Below are 22461 nucleotides of genomic sequence, written 5' to 3'. Positions count from 1 at the left end.
TAACACGTCTGCTTGAGATATTAGAGTGAGTTCATGGCCTCTTGTGCTTATTAAACCAAAAAATGTAAGCCCATAGAAACAATGTTTAATAAGGAGGAGTGCTGAAATTCAAGCTGAATTCTGGGCAATTGTAGCACTTCAAAAAAATTTTTTGATCACAGACTGTGTGTGTGATTTTTTAAAAAAAATAATCCAGAGAGTTCAATGAGAGGGAGCATGAACCCTTTAGTTTTGATTCGATTCCACTTCAATTTAATTGATCTAGACAGAAATGTTTAAAATGCTTCTTTTTCAGTCTTGACACTGTCTCTGTAATTTGTAATCATGCACCTAGGTCTACCACTCAGTGGACCAACCGGGTCCTATTGAGTTTGGGGTTCTGAATGCTATAATAGTAGAGAAGGTCTCTTGGGGGTCGACTGTGCCCATCATTCTACTGTTTTCTTGGTATGTATCACTTAATCTGCATACCTGTCTCCTTCACTTCTGCCACCTCTTTGTCCTGGACATCTTCCTCTCTCACCTTAATTATAATCAGTCATAATCAGTCAGTTGGCTGGTCTCTCTGCTTCTACCTCTGCCCCTTGCAGTTTATTCTCAATCCAACAGCTGGGGTAATCTGTACATGTCAAAACAGTTCATGTGGGCTGGGACTGAGGCTCAGTGGCAGAGCGCTTGCTCTGTGTGAGGCACTGGGTTCGATCTTCAGCGCCACATAAAAATAAACAAATATATTGTGTCCATCCACAACCAAAAAAAAAAAAAAGTTCTTGTCATCCTTCGAAACTCTTCAATAACTTCTCCACCTATTCAGAGTAAAAGCTTTTTTTTTGGTGGGGGGTGTTAAGGATCAAACCCAGAGAGCCTCACGCATGCTACGCAGGCACTCTACTACTGAAGCTAAGGCTCCAGACTGCAAATGTCTTCATAATGGCCCTTGCCATCTCTTGACCCCAAATCCTAACACATGCTCCACTCTGACTTTCCTTCCTTCTCCCTCTCTTTCTCTTGTTCTGTTCACTGGTCCTCTCTGGCCCTCTGATCAAACATGCCAGGCAAGTTTCTTCTGTATGTGTTTCCCAGGAAAAGGTTAAAGCATACATGTTATGTCTGCGAAGGTGGCAGAGTAGGAGGTAATTTGTTTAAACAAGGAACAAATAAGTGATCTATCGATTAGAGTAAAAATAAATCCAGGGGCTGGGGCTGTAGCTCCAGTGGCAGAGTCCTTGCCTAGCAAGTGTGAGGCACCGGGTTCGATCCTCAGCAGTGCATAAAAATAAATAAAATTATTCTGTCCATCTGCAACAAAAAAATTTTTAAATAAATAAATAAATCCAAAGTCCATGATAGTCTATTTTCCCCCCAATAATCTTTGTTGTAGGAATTTGGCCAAAGATAAATAAAAGTTTTTATAATATAATTATAAATTGAAAAAAGCAAAGTTAATGGGGTAAAACATCTTTATTCCATTAGAATGGGCCCATTATTGGGAGGTTCTTCATTTTTACCTTCTATTGTGGTCTTTGCATTGTAGGCTTCGAGTACCTGTAATTAACTTATTGACCCATGAATTAACAATGATATCTGAAAGCCAAGGATATCTTGAATCATTGGAAAGTGAGTCATTTGGGGAAACATGTTTCAGATAATTCAGAAAATACTTTCTGAAGTACTAAACCCTTAAAATAATATCCATGGATATTGATGGATATTAAAAATTAAGAATTAGGGCTGGGGTTGTGGCTCAGTGGTAAAGCACTTGACCAGCATGTGTGAGGCACTGAGTTTGATTCTCAGCACCATATATAAATAAATAAATTAAAATAAAGGTCCATCAACAATTAAAAACAAAATATTGAAAAAAGAATTAAGAATCGATAACTTGTTGTCTAAGTAGCCAGACTTTACCACCAAGTTTTATGTGATGATGATTCAGAACTATCATCATGAAAGTCATTGGAAGCACTCTATAGTACAATGTGGAGGACTGTCTGTTTGTCCCTTCCCCGAATGGCCCCAGGCCACTGTGCTTCCCAAATCCTCCTTTGTATAATTGTACGTGAACCTTTGGAAAGAGAAAAAGAGTCCAAAACTGGGCAACCTGCATCCTTAGAGGTTCGCAGGAGCCTTAGTGTGATGATGCTTCAAAGGTTAGGTGCTAACTACAAGTCAAAGGGCCTCAGGTGATCTTTAAAAACCTCCTTCTTTCTGATGCTCTATAACAGCACATGCAAGCTTCTGGAGCATTGGCCACTTCTAAACCCTAAGACCAGAGACACCTTGACGCACTGTTTAGACCAATTAGAGGACAAACAACCAAAAAGAGAGCAGAGAGGTACTGAACAAAACATTCTATTTACTTTATAGATTCTTTATAGAAGTTCTGTTTGTGAAATGGAAATCATCGTTCAGCCCAAGGTTGACATTACCCGCCAATGTATATCTTCATATATGCTCTCCACTGCTGTAAAGTGGCCTTCATCATATAATTCACACCTAATAGTGAATTAAAGTGTTCAAAGTGCTTTTTTCTTACATTCATCAAATGATTGTTCAGTATCTACAACCACTGTCTCAAGCCTGTTGGGAGATGTTAGGAACACAAAGGTAAATAGGGCCCTATTCCTCCCCGTTTTCTTAATCTGATCATCAAAATCACCCTGAAAAGTTGCTAGGCAACAATTATTGTTCTCCCCATTTTAAAGGAATGAGATCAAGGCTAAAGAAAGTTCTTACACTACTACACAAGAACTATTAAAGCCAGAACTTAACCTCCAGTTTTCTGCTTCTAATTCCCATCCCTCCCTGCATGGTGTTCCAAATGATAACATATCAAAATCAAAATCAAATGGAAATATTAAAGCCCAGTTCCAAAGAATTTTGTAGGGACACAGTATTTTCAGTACTCATGTTGAACACTCTGTGTCTAAGTATAAAAAAACTGAATGTGGCTGGACGTGGTGGCGCACGCCTGTAATCCCAGTGGCACAGGAGGATGAGACAGAAGGATTTCGAGTTCAAAGCCAGTCTCGGCAACTGCGAGGCACTAAGTATTTCAACGAGCCCCTGTTTTTAAATAAAATACAAAACAGGGCTGGGGACGTTGCTCAGTGGTCAAGTGCCCCTGAGTTCAGTCCCTGGTACTCTACCTCTCAAACAAAACAAAATAAAACAAAAGAACTAAGAATGTATTTAACTCAAGACAAAAAGTATAATTTATGGGATTATTACCAGTGTGTCTTAGGTGCTAATACTTTGGGAAAAACATGAGTGTGGGTTTTCTCAAGACTGAATGCAACAAAGAAATCTAATGCCTTTGGGATCTCTTACACTTTTTCTTTTTTGATTTAGTTATTTATTTATTTTGCAGCGCTGGGGAACTCAGGGTCTCACGAATACCAGGTAAGTGTTCTACCTCTGAGTTCCATCCCGGTCTCTTACACTATCACGTACTTTTATTTCTCTCAGGATTGTCAACTTCCTTCTTTGTTGTGGATTGAGTTCTTCTACTTGGAGACGTGCCCATAAAAATGCCTTCTATCACTGAATGATTTTTCCACGTTTCAATTAAAAACAAATTCTAAGGAAAGATTCTGATCCACCCACCTTGGGTCAGACACCTTCTCATGAGCCAATCAGTTCTGTTGAGGTGAGTGAAATAACAGGAAAAGCCCAGCAGCCACCCAAATTTGGTGTGGAGCAAGAGTGGGCCTCGTGATCAAACTAAAAGTAGGTGTCTACTCTGGGCACCCTAAACTTAATTCACACAATGTTTTACATTAAACTTCTTTATTGGTGAATTCTAATTACACATAATATCACAGATAGTTTTTCCCCAAGACATATCAATTCAATTTTTGGCAATGAAATATTTGCTGAACTCCATCACAGAACATTGTTCTGTGTTTGAAGGAATCAGCCTGGACTGGGGATGTGGCTCAGTGGTAGAGTACCTGCCTGGCATGTGGGAGGCCCTGGGTTTGATCTCTGGCATCTCAAAAACAAGCCAATAAACAATAGAGGAGCCAGCCCACTACCAAAAGGTGTAAACAGGAAAAAGTCACATAGAACAGTTAAAGAATCCTCACTACCCTTAGTGGCAGCTAGTCCAGGAAGTGAAGAAGGAAGGCAGAACTGGGAGGTGGCCCAGAGTAGTGACAGAAAACTAGCCAAGGACAGGGACATGGTGACTGCATAGAACTAAGTGTCTAGCAATGACCACACAAAACCACACAGATTTCCAGGGATGGCCATGCTCGTTTCAGAGAAGCTAGAGGGAAGAGTTCAAAAACTCCCATAGCTAGAAAACATATTAGTCTTCTGCCTTTCTTTCTTTCTTTTTTTTTTTAAGAGAGAGAGTGAGAGAGAGAATCCTAATATTTTATTTTTTAGTTTTCGGTGGACACAACATCTTTGTATGTGGTGCTGGGGATCGAACCCGGGCCACACGCATGCCAGGCGAGCGCTGCCGCTTGAGCCACATCCCCAGCCCTTCTGGCTCACTTTCGTTTGTCTCTAAATGAAAGTAAATAAATCCAGGGAAGAGAACTAAATCTTTCTGAGACTATTATAAAGCCTTAGTTATTTCATTGACAAACCGGAGGAAAGGTTGATACCAATATTGAATGCATCAGGAGGCTTTTCTTCAGAGGGAAATTGGAATAAAGTTACAAAAAATTGAATGGTGCATCCCCACCCCCATCCCCACCCCACAAGGCTGACCCTTGCAAGGAGCAGGCATAAATATCTAAATGGATGATGAAGGTGAGATAGGTGATAAAAGGAGAGATGAGCTGGGCACAGTGGTGCAGGCCTGTAATCCCAGCAGTTCAGAAAACGGAGGCAGGAGGATCTGGAGTTCAAAGCCATCCTCAGCAAAAGTGAGGTGCTAAGCAACTCAGTGAGATCCTGTGTCTAAATCAAATACAAAATAGGACTGGGGATGTGGCTCAGTGGTAGAGTGCCCCTGAATTCAGTCCCTGATACCCTCCCTCCCCAAAAAAGGTCATAACCAAAAAAGATGATAAAGGAAAGGTCAACCGGTTTTGAAAGTAGATTTTCAAACCCTTTGAAGGAGAACCTCTCTATTAGCTTATTTTCTCCTATTTATTATGTACCTCAGCTAGCCAAGCCTGAGGGTATTCTCATTTCCCTGATCCTGTTTTCAAATGTCTTTGATCAGTGAAGTAGCTTTCCCAACATTCTATCTCCTAAGTAGCAACTTGAGGGTTGGCAAATTGATCTCAACTCAAGTGATAGGTCTGATTAGTCAAAATGTTCTCTCATCTTCTTTACCAGTGTTGATTCAAGAATGAGCACATAATCCAAAAAAAGACAAGACGAGAGGTTTGTTTGTTTTTGGAAAAATTTTCCTTTCAAGAGCAATCCAGAAGAATTCATTCTATCCCTGAATTGAAGGAGGAGGGTCTGATTGCTTTGGCAGCTATTCGGCAACTATAAAACAATTAGATTTAGGATGTCACCTACATGATGCAGAAGAGAGAAAAGGGAAGGAAAACATTCCATGATAATTGGTTGAATTGCCAATAAAGTCTGATCTACGTTGGAGCTTCCTTTTACATTAACCGTATCAGTTATCTACTATATAACAAGACTTCCCAAAACTTAGTGGCTTAAAATAGCACTCAACCATCATTTAGTTCATGAACCTGCAATATGGGCAGGGCTTGGTGGGGAAGGCTTGCATCTGTTCCACAAGGTGTCAGTGGGGGCAGCTCAACGAGGACCTGGAGGGTCCACTCACAGAGCTGCACAGTTGGTGCTGGCTTCGAGAATCATGGGCTTCACTCCTTTTTACATGAGCCTATTCCTGTGGATCTCTCCACAAACTGCTTGGGCTTCCTCAGAGCATGGTGGCTAGATTCCAAGAGCAAGCATCCAAAAAGAAAGAAATGGAAACTGCATCTCCTTTTATGCCTTTTATAGAGCTTTAGGTTCTCCTACAGCATCATTTTCACTGTTCTTTGAGCAGTCACTATGGTTAGCTGGGATATAGTTTAGAAGACAAATATTCCAACTTTTGTTCAGGGGATTTCAAAAAATTGTGGACATGGGTTAAAACAACATACTAGCTAAAACACTGCCTTATTCTAATGACCATTTGAATTGAGTTTTCTGTTATTTGTGGCTGAAAGCATCCTTATTGACAGTTATTATCATTCAGCTGTGGGCAGAAGAATGTCCTAAATGAATAGCTCTCAATCTGGTTGAATGTCCTAAATGAATAGTTCTCAATCATAAAGCCAACTGTAGAACAGTTGCTGGTAATTTGTTACTGGTAATTTAATACCAAGGTTTTGAAATGTGTTTACTTTTTCTTTCTTTTAAAATCAGAGCAGAATCAAATCTTTATTTGCATGCCATTCATCTTAATTCAAGTGGAATTCTTTTTTAATTTTAAAAACAACTTTATTGAAACAGTTCACATATCCTGCAATTCACCCCATTTAAATTGTGCAATTCTGTGTTTTTTTTTTTTTTGAGTATGCTCACAGAGTTGTGCAGCCACCACCTTAATCAATTTTACAACTTTTTGATACCCAAGAAAGAAACTCCAAAACCAATTCCAATTACTCTCCCTGATTCCTCCTGGCCCCTACCCTAGGAAATTGCTTATCTACTTTCTAACTGTATTTGACTGGGACTTCCCCTCTCTCATTTCATCATAATTATACGTATTTGATGTTAATCCCCATGCCCATCTCCCCCATTCTCTCAAGCCTCATGTTTTTCTATTTTCTATTCTTTTATGAGATCAGCTTTTCTACATTCCACACACTTGTGACATTGTGAAGCATTTGTCTTTTTGTGCCTGGCTTATCTCACTTAACATAATGTTCTCCTATTGCAAATGACCAGTTTTATTCTTTGATATGGCTGAATAGTATTCCATTGTGTAGCTGTAACACATTTTCTTTATTCATTAATCCGTGGATGGACATTTAGGTTGATTCTGTCTTGGCTATTATGAATGGTGCTGTAATAAACCTGGAGTATAGATATCCCCTTGGATACACTTATTCCATTTCCCCTGGATATATATTCAGTAGTGGGGTTGCTGGATCATATGGTAGTTCTATTCTTAATATTTTGAGGAACCTCCACACTGTTTCTCACATTGGCTACAGTAATTTGCATCCACAGCACAATTCTACTAGAATTCTCTGAGTGGAGGATAAAGGGATGGGACTAGAGTAAAGATGTCTGGTATGGTACCTAGGAACTTGACATGGTTGACAACTGTTGGCCTGGATACCTCTTTTGGTAAGAGAGAAAGAATTCCTTTGATCAGGCTCAAATTCTGTTCCTTCTCCACCTGTGCTCCACTTAAGGCAGTGAGGGTGAAAATTGTCATTAGACACTTGATATTCGCTTCCTAGCTCTGATTATCTTTGTTTCTGAACATGAGGGAAGGTCTTGCCCCCAAAGCAAAAGAACTCTCTATTATGAGTCTTTTGTAATCCTGCACAGAGCCTTTGATACTTTGTTGAGCATTTCTATAATGACAGAAAGGTGTGGTTCTCTGGATACCAAGAAAACAAGCAGAAGGCAATTGAAGAGCAGTAAGAAACTACTTAAAATCAAGTGGTAAAACAGGTGCCACAGCCTGGTAAAGAAAGGAGAGCAAAGAGGAGCTGAGCAGCTCCTGAATTTCAGGGTGCTTCCCTGTCTAGAAAGGACAGCAGCAGGTTCCTCAATGACCAGCCAGGACAAATGTCTGATCCAGGCATGCCCAACCATAGACCAGCCAGCAACCTGTGCCCTGTGCATGGCCTGGCTGGGAAATAGGGCCCAAGTCATTAGAATTCCTCTCCCAGGAATCTGGACAAGGAGCTTTTTCTTAGGTGGCCCTGAGCTCAAGGTCTAGTAGCTTTGAGGGATCAGAGACTTAGAGAAGCTTGTTGGATGTGCAAATAGAAGCAGTTTCCATGAGATGAGGGGCTGAGGGGGTTTGGGCTGCTTCTGGTTTTGCCCTTTCTGAGACTCACTTGTTCAGATTCTTGAATATTTCCATTGTTTCTTTGTCCAACTTAGAGATAGAACTAGAATACTATTCTGTCGTTTCCTTGAGCTAATTTGAGTGGGTCTCTATTCCTTGTGACCATCAGAACTCTGTGTAGAGCAAGTTAAGAATCCACAGGGAGGGCTGGGGATGTGGCTCAAGGGGTAGCGCGCTCGCCTAGCATGTGTGCGGCCCGGGTTCGATCCTCAGCACGTTGTGTCTGCTGAAAACTAAAAAATAAATATTAAAAAAATTCTCTCTCTCTCTCTCTCTCCTAAGAAAAAAGAATCCACAGGGAGAGGGTGATTCTGATTGTTTTATGCAAATATACTCAGATCTGGGCTTTACAGTTTTCTAAACGAGGCTGTGGTTTGGTGATGGGGTTTTGAGTTTTAGAATCACTCACGGCCTTGAGTTCAAATTTTGCTTCTTTATTACTTCTTTATGATCTTGGAAAAGTTACTTACCCATAAAGTCTAGATAATAATACTTACTCTTGCAGGGTGATTATAAGAGTTAAAAGAAATCTGTGTGTGTGTGTGTGTGTGTGTGTGTGTGTGTGTGTGTGTGTATCATTAGCACTGTTTGACACATAGTAGGTCAATAGGGAATGGCAGCCGTTATCATTCTGAAGCCAGCTAACATACACATTTGGCTGGGAGAAAGGAAATAATTTTCAACCCCGTTGCCAATAATGTGGAAGCATTTTATATTCCCCCAATTTTTGAGAACTGTGTGTGGGCGTGTTACATGTGTGTTTGTTTGGCAGGGGTGTCGTTTGGCTCCTCTTGCCCCCTTTGCTATCAAAGTTGTATTCACTATGTTCTCAGAAGAGTTCTCGTTATTAATCAGCCAGGCAGCACGAGATGAACAGGGGTGATGAGTTGCGCAGGCTGCCAAGCAAGTTCATGTTTTGCAGAAAATGCCAAATTGTTTCCTGAGGGGATTTTTTTTTCAGGCATGGAGGGGTATGCTTCACTGGCCCTCAAAGACCCTGTCCTGTCCCTCCAGGGCTGTCACCTCGCAGGGCCATATGATAGCTCTTTAAAATCTGTTTTGTGGAGCTGCTGCGCAGTTGTGCTGGAAATATATTAGTGTTGTTTATTCCTTTGGGTAAATGTACCCACATCAAGAAGGAAATGGATTACAGACCTCCCACATTTCCTCAAAAAGTATCCCAGCCCCATCAGTTCCTGCCTAAGCTGGATGGGAGGAGGAATCTAGGTGGGAGTGGTGGAGGAAGAAGGAATGTTTGCACAAAGCAGGGTTAGAAAGAATTTTGAGAACCCCTCCCCGAAACTTCTAATTCATACAGAGACCAATGTGTGCTTGAAACCAACACATTAGAGGTGCTAGCATCTTAAACAACATGTCTTTGCTTCCTCTGTCAACCACGTTTATTCATGAATTCTCCTTATGGATTTGGAAAAGACTTAAAGTAAAAGGAAGAAAGCTTTGGCACTCAAAACTGCCTAGGGATTTTGCTGGGCGTATGGGTTTTCCTAAAATTCTGCTGAAAGCAAAAATTACAAATGATGGGTTTCAAATTTTATTTTAGATAATGATTTTTAGAGGCATTTATAATCATTCATGTTTAGAAGTAGCCTTCTGAAGAGTTTTAAAATTTTTCTCTCCTCTGTTGTGACAATATTTAGATTTTTACATTTAATTTCAAAAGGCAGAAAATTATCAAGGAGAATTTTACTGTGAGAAGCTTAATCTCCTACTTTACTATTGGCTCAACTTGTGCCCAGTTGGGAGTCCTGGGCACACTGGTCTGGGACTCTGTAGACACAGTGGGAGTAGAAGCACCTCTATCACCCCATCTCAGAAAATCTTGGTAGTCCCGAAATGCCATGGCATGAAAGAACAATCATCTATTATTTTTATGTCTGCCCACCAGCTGGGGATTAGCTGATGGAGGCTGGGTTTATCTTGTATGACTTCATTCCATAGGTTTCTCACTCTTCTTAGACCAGCTGGCCGACCCAGGCAAATCTTGTAGCATTGATAGAAACACAAAAGGGAAAGAAGAAATGCAACAAGTTTTTTAAAGGCCAAATTCAGAACTTGAATGCTGTTATTTCCACCTCATTCTATTGGCCAAAGCAAGCCACATGGCGGAACTTAAAATTAAGGTGTAGATAAATATATTCCACTATTTTACTGGAGTGGAACCTCTAAATCAGAGCAAAGGATATGGATATAGTGCAGGATAAAGTCCTGGGGCCAGTAGCATAATCTCCTACCGTAAGAAGGATTATGACTAGTATTGTGCTTCCAGTGAGTGGAGCCACAGCCTGTCTCCATCTGTGACCAGACAGTCCCTTGTTTGATATCAATGAAGGCTATAATAACTTGATGCTATAAACCACTCATTATTCCCCCTAATCTTCCTGGTTTGGGTTCTGTTTGTTCCCAGGCAACCTTCTGATTGTCATTTAAGTTCCTAAATGAGAATGGTTGTTTCTGCAGGGCACAGTGCATTGGCCTTAAAATGCGGATTTCCAGTGCAATCACAATTCTCTCTCATTCTTTTAGTAGACAGCCACCCTATTGTCTACTTCTAGCGAACCTGATACTGCCTTCTTCAAGAGGAAGAGATTTACTTAGTATGCTAAAGAAGTAAGTTGCTCAGCTTGAAAAGCTGAAAGTCAGTTCTACTCTGGTCAGCTCATGCTATGAGGCAGTGGGCAACTAGTTACCCCTCCTGGGGAGACCTCAATCATGGTGCAATTTTTACCCACATTTCTGCAGTTTCTACACAGAATCCCAGCACTTTGCCTTTAATAGTGGCAAAGAAGCATGACGCAAGCTATGTGATTTTCCAGTTGCCAAACATATGTACAGTGTTTCGGAGGGTTTCATTCAGGGGAGCACAGTATAACTGACATGGGAATACTATCTTACAGATTTGGAAGAATCTGGTGATGTAAAGGTCTGGAAATGTCAGTGCAGTGAGGCACTGGAGAAAAGTCACCACTCAGCCTTCCTGATGCCCTGGTACAAGTGGAGTCATAGGGTCAGAACTCATAATGAATCCAAGAGGTCAGGCCCATTTAATTGCTAGAGCAGTACCCCTAAGGGGAGAAGTGGAAAGTCTGTGGATGGCTGTCACCTCTCAGTAGGACTTCCACCAAACTCTGTAGGTCTTCTTCCAAGCTCTGGAGGCAGGCCTGGGTCCTCTGGTGTTCAACAGGGCCAGCCATTGGAAAGAAGAACTGGACATGGGGATCAAGGATGAGTCAGCGCCTGCCAGCACGTCTGTGTGTGCCTTCCACTGCGGGGTAGCAGAATGGTCTCCAGAGAGAAATAGCTGTTTCACTTCTACCTTCCAAATCTTGCCTGAATTCCTTTCTTTGACAAATGTCACTTAGAAGCACATAGGAAAGATGTTTGGGGAATGTAGCTCCAGCTTAAGCAGGCCTACTTAGAGTCCAGAGGAATGGACTTTGGACTGAGTCATTTCTCTCATTCCATACAGAGTTCCCAGGACCTGGGGATTCATATCCTCCTCTGCTCTGATCAATGAGTTGGGGGGTTTTGTGCTAGAATTCTGAGACCATTTTGGGTCATTCCTCCATATGTTCTTGTCCTCTTCAGACCAGCTGCTCAGGCCTGGATGAGTTGACCATGTGGTTGGTGGAAAGCCCTCTTTTTTTCTGAACCTCTCCTCCTCCACAGCCTTCCTTTCATCTCACTGGTGCTGCTGCCTCACATCCTCGGTGCTGAATATTTTTTTTTTTATTAGGCCTCCAGTGAAACTGTCAATCATTTGATACCATGAAGTTTCATTTATTAGTGAGGTTTCCAGGAAGGGGATGGTAATGTTTGGGGGCAGGGTTTTATGGGAGGGCACTGAGAAAAAAAGACATTTTTGATTAGGTTCCTAGGGGAGCGTCTATGACCATCCATTTTCCCATTGTTACTCTAGTTTAGTAGGAACCAGGAACCCAGAAAAGAAGATGATGGGGGAAGGAAAGAAAGAAGAAACTTATTCCATCACAAATAGTCTACACTTCCTGTGGATTAATGTGCCAGGTTCTAAATAAGATATCCAGGACCCTTCAGAGCCTACTTTCTCACTCCTCTCTTATGCCTCCATATATACTTGACTTTGAGTAACACCTGATTTCCTGAAGTCCTCGGGCAAATTCAGAAAATCTGAGAAGGACAGGTGAAGATGATGTGATGGTGACTCCTGCTTGCTTTCAAGTGTCATCATGGTGGCATCTGAGAGAGAACAAAGAAATTTGTCCATAAACATTTTTGTTTATCTACTCAGGACAAACTTAAAATTTCTATGACCTTAACACCTTCTTTGATAAATTTCCATGTTCCATGTTTCCCCTCCAAGAGACAAAATTTTTCTGTATGTTTTACGTAGTGCACATGTCATCATTAATGACAATTTTAATCAGAGTGTAAAGCTAGCTACTGGCAGGGGCGAGTGGGGGGAATCCCCATATATACGTGGTTTTCACAAGTTTATTTTCCACTCATGTAACAACCCAATCAAGGTTAGTCAGTCAAGGACATAGACTTCTCCCATCCTGTCATATCATCAGCTTTAGCAGTGGCTGCCATGGTTCAGTTATGTCCCAAGGTTGTCAAGGACTGGGAAGAGAGAGAGAGTAGAATGAAGGTTCACATCTTCTTAATTGTCTGGATCCAGAAGTGAAACTCTGCTCAAATTCCACTAGTCAGTATTGGTCACCTGGCCTTAACTAGATGCAAGGAAAATGGGCAAAGCAATTTAGTTTTGTGCCCAGGAAGAGGAATTGACATTTAGTGAGCAACAGTGTCACTGTTAGAATGTCACTTTCTCTCTGCAGCAAGGGTCTAAGACTGTACTTCTTATAAGCACTGAAAAGTGTCTGCTGAACAAGTGAATGAATAAATAAATGAATATGTACAGTTGTTTACTGTTATGTTTTTCTAAGGCAGAAAATGGGAAGAAACAGATATTTGTTACCCTGTTGTATTCACATGAACATTTATATTTGTGTAATTATTTTACAAACATTCTAAGAACTCATAGTTCCTTCAAGATATATTTTTATTATATTCCCTTGAAGATATTTTGAAGTCTTCCATGTGTCCAGTGCTATGCTTTATGCTCAGGAAATAGAGGTGCATATCACAATTCCCGACCATTAGTAACTCAACTAGAATGAGCTTAGTGAGGAGAGGGAAAAAGAAATTAATAATTCCAATTATTGTGTGGGTGCCATGATGGCAAAATGAATGGATTGTGGTGGGATGCAAAAAAAAAAGGCACCTGATTCAGTCAGAGATGGGTAATGTGGGGTTTCATCTCCCAGCAGAGGTGGCTCTTCAGGTAATTGAACATGAGTTTGCCAGTTGAGCCTCGTAAGAGAAAGGTAAGGGGAATCAAATATATAGAAATTTGATAATTTAGAAAACTATATTTAGTTTAGGAGGTCAAAAATGGGAGTTGAGTCTAGAGAAATAGCCTAGGTTGAGTCATGAAGCACTTACAAACTGGATTAAGTGAAAGAAAGAATGAATATAGATAAGGAAATGGGTATTACACAATTTGTCCCTATTGAATGAAAGAATAATACACAGTAAAATCTAAACAAAAGCTGTTATCCACATAATCCAAAATCTGTTTTATTTCTCCCTGAGAGCTACCTCAAATAATATGTGATTGTAACATTAGGAAACAAAAACCTGCTCAATGTTGCAATGACAATTCTTTCATGGGAAAATATTAAACACAAGGGCATAGAGAAAGGTTCAATATCCTCCATTCATCTCAATGTAGCCTTGCCTCTGAGAGTGGAACAGGAAAGAGGCCCATTTTAAGGAAAATAAGGGAAGTGATTTCACGGTTTTGCAATAGCTGTATCTGTCAACAGAATGGATTCTTCTAAGAAAGCTGTTTTAGATGGACTCTGGAAACAAAAAACAAAAAAAACTAGGAAAAATTCCAGGAGCTCCTGCTCTTGGAACTTCTGCCTCAGTGAAGAGGTTGTTAAAGTTGTTCAGTTAAAGAAACAAGTACTCAGCCAAGTTCAATCGGCAGTTACTGAGCATCCATGCACGCATTTATTCTTCATTCATTCAGCACATTGGAATGACACTTTTGTCCCCTGCATTATGTCAGGTGCTACAGGGGAGTAAAAACTTGATAGATATGGTCTTTTCTTTGAGAAGCTTCAACTAACACAAGAATCTAGAAGTTTCTGACCAAGGATGTGCTCTCCTTAAGGGTCAAATATCAGAGAGAGGGAGAGGGGAGGGAGAAAGAAAAGGGGTGGGGGAGAGAATGAGAACCTAGCATAGAACACAGAGAAGGCTCTCAGAAACCTTGATGTCTGGAAGATTCAAATCTTGGCCCTAAAGTCGGGCAACCACTAATTGGTTGTTTGCCCTGCCAATTTTTTTTTTTTAAAAGAGCTGTAAAATGAAAATAATACCAGTTACATCACAATTGCCAAGTTTAAATGAGATGACTCATGTGAAAGCTTTTTGTAAACAGTACAGAACTTTGCAAACATTGGTGGTCAATTATTGAAGGTGAAAGAACCAAAAATTTCAGGCAGTGTTTATTAAAGTGTGTTTGTTGAAACACTAATACCCAGGGATAGTAATGGGCATTTCTCAAGAAGAAAGTTCTGTGGTCAAATTAGAAAAATGTAGAATTAAGCAAAGTAAAACACAGTTCTTTGACCTGTAAGATGCTGTGTATTGTGAACCTGAAGGAAAGCAACATACTGTCTCTTTCCCTGAATTTATGTGATCTTGGGAGTCTACCTCACCCCTTTTCCAGCATCTCTAGGGCCTTGAGATTGACAGAACTCACTATGGGAACAATAATTATTAACTTTTACTTCAACAATCACCAACCTTAAAAAAAAGCGGAGTCATTTATCATCAGATAATCTAGAAATTCATTCAACAATTGATCAGGCACAGGGCTGAGATGCCCACCACGGAGGTCTACAAGAACAAGAGCCGCCAACCCCTTGCCAGGATTAGAGGAGATTCCACCATGTAATGGGAGGTGCAAGGTGCTCTTGTGGACACATTTAACGTTTCTGCCAAGACACCCACAGGTGGCCAGGCAGTAGCGGATATAAAGTAACAAAAGTGAAGAGGCACGGGCTGCTTCTCAAAGACTTCATAGATTTTTCGTAAAAATACTGTCAAGTGACAACACAAGACAACTTCTAGGCTTCTTCAAGAAGAGTGCGGAAACGTCTCTGGCAAGAAAAGACTGCGCCTTCCTCCCCGCGACAAGAACACCAGGCCAGTGGTTTTCTCTCTGTTCCCTTTCCAGCTCCTGTTTCCTTTCTGATCCTTCTACACATCCCAAGCTCTGCCTGACTTGGATTTAAGATCTTTCCAGAGGGGACAACTAAAAGCCGCCAGGTGGAATGGCAGAGTGCAGGACGCCAGAGCAGCCCAGCTCAGGTAGGCTGTCGAGCGGCCCCATTCACTCGGCCCCTTCGGGCGCACCTCCAAGCTCACCTCCGAGGGGCGGGACGGATCTGGGAGGGGCGGGGCGACCCAGTGAGGGGCGGGGCGACCAGGGAGGGGAGGGGAGGGGCGTGGCGGGGCGACGCGACCCAGGGAGGGCGGGGAAACCTGAGGGGAGCCCGGCAGCCCTCTGGGGTGAGGTGGGGCGGGTCTGCTGGGGGTCGGGGGACTGGGGCGCGGGGAGGCGGCGGCGGCCCTGAGGGGCGGGGTTACGGGGCGCGGCCGCGAGAGGTGCTCGGGGTAGCAGTTCCCCGAGTGGCGCGGGCAGAGCGCCGGCCGCCGGCAGCAGGTAAGCGGCGGGCGACGCGTGCGGAGTGCGCGGGGCCTGGCGGGAGGGAAGGCGCTGGCAGGTGCGCTCCGAGGGCCGGCCGCGCGGCCTCCACCCGTCGGCACCGGGTCGCGGGGCTTGAGGGGGCGGCCTCACCCTCCGGGCCCCGGGACTCACGGGGCCCCTGTTTGGGACGGCTCTTTGCCTCGGCCTTTGGTTCTTCCTCTCGACGCCTGTCTCGCCGAGGCCTGGGGGACGGCTGCGGCCGGCGGGGGGCATCGCGGCCGGGACCCCCGGCCACAGGCCGCGACCCCAGCCCCAGGCGACGGCCGCGTCGCGCTGCGCTTGTTGGCCCGGGCGGGCTCCCTTCCCGGGCGGGTCTGGGAACTTCGAGAAACTGCGAAGGTGTCAGAATGTCACTTTCCCTGGGCGTTTGCAAGCCACTGCCCACCCAGCAAGGTGAAGGTGCGACTTCTGCCGCTTCCACCTTTTTCTTTTTTCCCAGCTGTGGTACGGGAAGACACAAGGGTGGCATTGTGGGGTGTTGCGCCCTGATAACATCTGCGTTTGGGCAAGCTGGTTGCCAAGCCAAACACTGATTCCTTTGAGTTTAAAATAAAGCATGTAAAAGGATTGCTTTTGTAGTTAAAATATTATTCCGATTTTCACTACAGGTATAAAGTGTTGGTTTTTTTTTTTTAATTTTCTTGATTAATAATGTTAAAAAACAGCCTGTGTAAACACTGACCTTGTTTTCCAAACAAGGTTAACAGAACTCTGTTTATCACTTTAATATTTTGATATATAACTGCATCTTGGTTGAAAATTACTTTTTCTGGAAAAAAAATGTTAATATTGCTTACCTTTAAGAGCCGGGATTTGAGGCAAGTTTTTTAAATCTCTTCATTATTTTGTGGGTTTTGCCAATGAATACGAGTTGCCTTCATAACTTAGGGGAAAAGCCTCAAGAAAAAAATTCTTTTTTTAACCTTGCAAGAAAAAGTTTTAAAAGTATGTCTTGAATTTTATTTGCGTCACTTGAATTATAATTGTGCACACATGAATAAAACTAATAAATTGAGACAGTAATATACAATGAGAAAATGAGTTTAAGATTTGTGTAGGACATCTGGCAATCCTGTCCAGTTGGCAGTTAGATTTATTGGCATCAGGTTTTTCTGCAGTCTGACTCAGAGTTGTAGACTTTGGAAGCAGTAGTGGATTTGTGGTAATTAATCCTGTAAAAGGTGAGAAATCATTCAAATAAATACAGGATAAGAAGAAAGACCAAGGATGGAAAACACTAATGTTTAAGTGACAGTGACAACCAAGGAGGCTGACAGGCAATCTGAAGGGAGAAGGAATAGTAGTACCAGGTGAGGCCCTAGAAGCCAGGAGGAGAGAATTTTAATGAGAAGAAAAGCTTATTTGGGAGTCACACCAGTCAGAGCAGTCAGGAAGTTTGCCTGTTGATGTTGGTAGTTAGGAAGGGGCCACTAACCCTAGCAAACAGTGAAATGGTAAGGGTCAATATGAATGAATTTGAGATGTGAATAAAGGATAAAAAGATTGTGAGTGTAGATCCATATTTTGAGAAACAACAGAGATATGACATCATGGTTTTAAGAGAGGCATTTATAGTCAAATTGGAAAGAATATAAAGGACTTAAATATCTTTATGTTAAAGTGAATCCTCTCGGCATTGCTTTTCATGGTTTAAGTAGCAAAACTGAGAACAAGTAGCTGAGCATGCTGAATAGTACTGTTCATAATAAAGTATTTCATCTCCCCCATCCAAATTATGAATATTATTTTAGTTGTGTGAATACTATTTTGTGTATTCAGTTCAGGTGTTGTTACTGTTGAAGTTCCAAGTATAAACTGTGTTGGACTATATTTTACCTGAATTCCAGTGGTTTGATACTCCCAACTTGTTTTTAAGTCATTTGATTCCTTCACATATACCTCAATGAATCTTCTGAAAATCTTATATTTTGACTAAATCAGAATGGAGGCATACGTTAGGGCTTTGCTTCAATTGTTATGCAAGGGGAAATGCACTTAGATAAAAGCTTCTGTATGTTTCACTGAAAGTGATTTTAGTTGTTAAGATAGAATTCAGACACTTATTTTGAATATATTCCTTAGAATATGAAAAGAATGGTTAAATTGGAAAAGTCTGACTACCAAGTGTTAAAGAGGACGTAGAATAACTGGAATTCTCATTTTGTACTGGTGGGAGTGTAAATTGGTGCAATCATTTTGAAAATTCTTTGACAGGATCTACTAAAGTAAAACATGCATAAAATATTCTCCAACATATAGCCCCCCAAATTCTAGATGATGCTGTCACCAGTATATACTTATATTACTCATTTAATTATATGTTTTTATTGTATATATGTACAATTTATTGTAGGTCAATTTAACCTCAATAAAGCTGTAAGAAAGAGTAAATAAAATAGTGAAAGAAATCACATCATTTAGGTATATTTACCTCCTTTAAATCTCATATCAAGGTGATGAGATTATGAATGTTTAATTTTTAATTCAGAAAGTACTTAATATTTACGAAATACTACTCTTGGCACATTTATAGATTTAAAACAAATACCTGTGTGCTTCTCTCATGCTTAAGAAATAATATATAACCAATATTTTTTTTAGTTGTAGCTAACTTTATTTTATTTATTTATTTTTATGTGGTGATGAGGATCGAACCCAGTTCCCCGCAAGTGCTAGGAAAGCACTCTTCCATTGAGCCACAACCTCAGCCCTATAACCAATATTTTTGAAGCTGCCCTATGCATTCCTCTCTGATTATATCTTTCTTTCCATTTTCCTTGCTTTTCTCTGTACTTTTGCCATATACATATGTATTCCTAAACAATGTGTTGTTTAGTTTTGCCTATTTGCAGTGCTATATAAATGAAATTACATTATTTCTATGACTTTTTATACAATATTATATGCATATGAAACAAATGAATTTCATGTTTAGACTTGGTTTCCATCCCCAGTATATTTCATTATATATTTGCAAACATTAAAAAGAAATCCTAAATACCAAGCATTTCAGATAAGGGATACTCAATCTGTATGTGTGTTTATATGTACAAGCAATATAAACACTGAGTACAGACTCAGTATGATAATTGCACAAGCCAAAAGACAAAAAATAAATGAAACCCTCCTACATTGCTGGTAGGAATGTAAAGTAGTGTAGCTTCTTTGTACAAAACTTTGGCAGTTCCTCAAAAACTTCACACAAAAAGAAAAAAGTTCACATAAAGTCATAAGGTTACTATGTTACTCAGGAATTCCATTCCTGGTTTAATATATCTATAAGAATGGAAAACATACTTTTATGCAAAAACTTGAATACAGAAAGTTCATAAGCAACCCAACTATCCATCAACTGATGATGGAAAAACAAAATGTGATGAATGTTTGTCCATACAGTGGAATATTATTCAACCATAAAAGAGAATGAAGTACTGATTCATGCTACAACACGGGATAAACCTTGAAAACTTGAAAATAAGTGAAGGAAGCAAGACAGAAAAAGACCATATTGTATGATATATATGAAATGTCCGGAATAGGCAAATCAGAAATGAGGTAAAATAGTGGTTGCCAGAGGCTGGAAGAAAAGTTACTACAAACAGGTACAAAGTTTCTTTTGGGGAGTAATGAGACCATTTTTCAATTAGATAATGATAACTCTTGAATTAGATAGTGATAATTGTACAACTGTGTGAAGTGGTATGTTGTTATAGTTTTGATTTGCATTTCCCTAATAGATATGTTGAGCCCCTTTTCATGTTTATTGGTCATTTGTCTGTTGCCTTTGGAGAAATGTCTGTTCAAATTGGTTGCCCATTTTAAATATGTGTGTGTGTGTGTGTGTGTGTGTGTGTGGCACACACACACACACATACACACACACACACATATATATGAGTTATAGGTGAACACAATACCTTATTTATTTATTTTAATGTGGTGCTGAGGATCAAACCCAGTGCCTCACACGTGCTAGGCAAGTGTCCTACCACTGAGTCACAATTCCAGCCCTGTTAGCCCATTTTTAATGGGGTTATTTGTCAAAGTGTGAATTTAAATGATCTGGTAAGCAAATACTTATATTCTCCAGAGGAGTATACTTTAATTTTTGGCTTAGAAAAGTTACCAGGAAAGTTTCATGGTCAGTGAAAACCAAGTGCAAAAAAGAAATAAGACGCCTAGCAACAATCAGCAGAAACAATTGATAATTAGAAATATACCTACGAAAGTTTGAATTACCAGTCATAGATTATTAAAATAAGTATACTAAACCATTTTTAAGTAAAGTTTGTCTTACTTTAAGACACTGAGTTTGTGGTTTGTGGTATTTTCTTACAATATCAATATAAAAGCAATACAAAAATGATATTAATAAAAGATGGGAAAGAGAAAAAAAGTAACACAATAACCAATCTATTAGAAGAAGAAGAAAAAAGATCATAAACCCTCAGTCAGTCTAAAGGAAGACATGACAGGAAAGAAAAATAAACAGAGGACCATTAGGACAAGGAAAAAGATCAAGATAAAAAAGCATAAGGCTAAACTCACATACGTCAATTACCTTAAATATTTGTAAATGGAATCAAGTACTCCAGATAAAAGATAAAGATTGTCCATCTGGGCTAAACTACCTCAGCTTAATGCTATTTATAAGAGACATATCTAAAATATGTAAAGACTTATAAACTGAAAACAGTAAACATAAGGGAAAAGATATACCACATAAAACTATTCAAAAGAAAGCTGCATAGCTATATCACTATCAGACAAAATCAATTTTAGGCTAAGAGCATGTCTAATAAGTTAAGACAGTTTTAAATTTATATGAGTGGACTAAATACAAATAAAATGTAAAGATTGTTAGAATGGAAATATAACAGTCCAACTATGTGTTGTTTATAAAAATAACTGGAATATAACACAAATTGAAAAGAAAATGCTGGAAAGAACATAACATGCAAGTTAACTGAAAGAAATCTGTGATGGCTATAGTAGACAAAGCCAACTTTAAGGCTAGAAGTATTAGTAGAAACTAAGAGGAATATTATTTAATGAGCTTGTATGTACCTAATAAATTACTCTCAAAAATACGTAAAACAATTCTGATAGAACTAAAGGAGAAGTAAATATATTCATAGTCATAGTTGGAGTTTTCATTTTAACCACATACGTTTTTTAGTACCTATAGAACAAATAGAAAAATAGAAATATGAAAGATTTTAACATGACAAGCAATTTAATTGACATGCATAGAACACTGTGCCTCAAAATTGTAAATGTACATGGGATATTTATCAAATTTGATCATATATTATGCCTCAAAGCAAGTTTCAAAATTTTAAAATATTGAAGTCATATTGAGAGTTCTCTGACTACAGTGGAATTCAGCTACATATTCAGAGAATCTGGGTAACTTTTCCTTTATCAAGGACTGGAAACTCCCTTCAAGGTAGTAAAGTGTAGGGCTTACCGTGTTTCCTGTTTCTTTGTTGTTTGTTGCCTAAGCCAGTGTTTTGAATATTGATGTTTCACACATTTTGTTTGTTTCTCGGGTGGGAGGTCCCAGTTGTTCTATTTTGTCTATGTACGAATATTTTAAATCATTTTTCTTCAGTGTATTCCTGGGTGTATATTTTTTTAAAAAAATATTTTTTAGTTGTAAATGGATCTTTTATTTTATTTATTCATTTATATGCAGTGCTGATGATTGAACCCACGGACTCACACATGCCTGGCTAGTGCTCTACCACTGAGCCACAACTCCAGCCCTGGATGTACATTTTAATCAGATTTCTTTTATTCATATAAACTTGTCTCCCTTTCTATGTCTTTTCCCCATCTTTCCTACCTCATTTTAGGTGATTCCAGGTCATCAACTCTGAGGATTTTTCCCTTAAAAGTACCAATCATTTTTAATCAGTCCTCCTACATTCATCTCATGATTAACGTTATTAAGTATTTGAGAATAGAAAGGAAGTTTGATGAGTATGTTAGTGTTTTTAAAGGAGGTGAAATATGTTTTCTTATCTATTAGAGTTGATGAGTCTCAACTATATTCTCAATAGTAAGTTGAGTATTTTTTTAATGTTATTTTTTATACCTTTATTTATTTTTATGTGGTGCTGAGGATCAAACCAATGCCTTGCTAGGCAAGTGCTCTACCACTGAATTACAACCTCAGTCCCTAATAGGCTTGAGTTCTGAAGAGAAAGTACAATGTTGTTTCTGAACAGTTTATATTTTAGCAGAATATAAATAGAACAACAGCTAGATAGAACAACAGCTCATGAAATATCATGAAAAATATTAAACTCTTTTATTTTAAAGTACGCTAGACATTTAGAAATGAGAAAGAAAATTAGATCTGAGTAGTTAAGGAATGATTCTTCCAAAACATTGGGGCTAAACAGAGCTTTTGAAAATGTATACACTTAAAAATGAAAATAAGTTATAAGATGTAATGAAAAAAATGTAACTTATAATAACTAAGTAAATTACACAGGCATTAAGACTTTGTATGAGGATAACTATAAAAACTCCCAAAGGTACAAAGATAGACATGAGCAAATGTAAAGAGATAATTTTGTTCTGGGTA

The 22461-nt window shown here is 39.8% G+C and overlaps 1 protein-coding gene across 3 annotated transcripts in view; it reads left to right on the top strand.

Annotated features, from left to right (window-relative positions):
• Positions 1 to 15621: 15621 nt before the first annotated feature.
• Positions 15622 to 22461, top strand: part of Tc2n (tandem C2 domains, nuclear) — a 41294-nt gene continuing 34454 nt past the window's right edge. Inside the window, exons 1-2 of one of the 3 annotated variants that reach the window (XM_078050725.1) lie at positions 15709 to 15821; positions 19263 to 19468. The gene's annotated coding sequence lies outside the window, so the exon portion shown is untranslated. Of the gene's footprint in view, positions 15668 to 15705; positions 15822 to 19262; positions 19469 to 22461 lie in introns of those variants that run through there. The other 2 variants (XM_078050726.1, XM_078050724.1) reach the window with 2 other exon arrangements.

The sequence above is a fragment of the Ictidomys tridecemlineatus genome, chromosome 5, assembly GCF_052094955.1.
Source record: "Ictidomys tridecemlineatus isolate mIctTri1 chromosome 5, mIctTri1.hap1, whole genome shotgun sequence".
In the NCBI taxonomy this organism is placed as follows: Eukaryota; Metazoa; Chordata; class Mammalia; order Rodentia; family Sciuridae; genus Ictidomys; species Ictidomys tridecemlineatus.
Note: the sequence above shows the minus strand (reverse complement) of the source record. Positions and strands in the feature narration are given on the sequence as shown.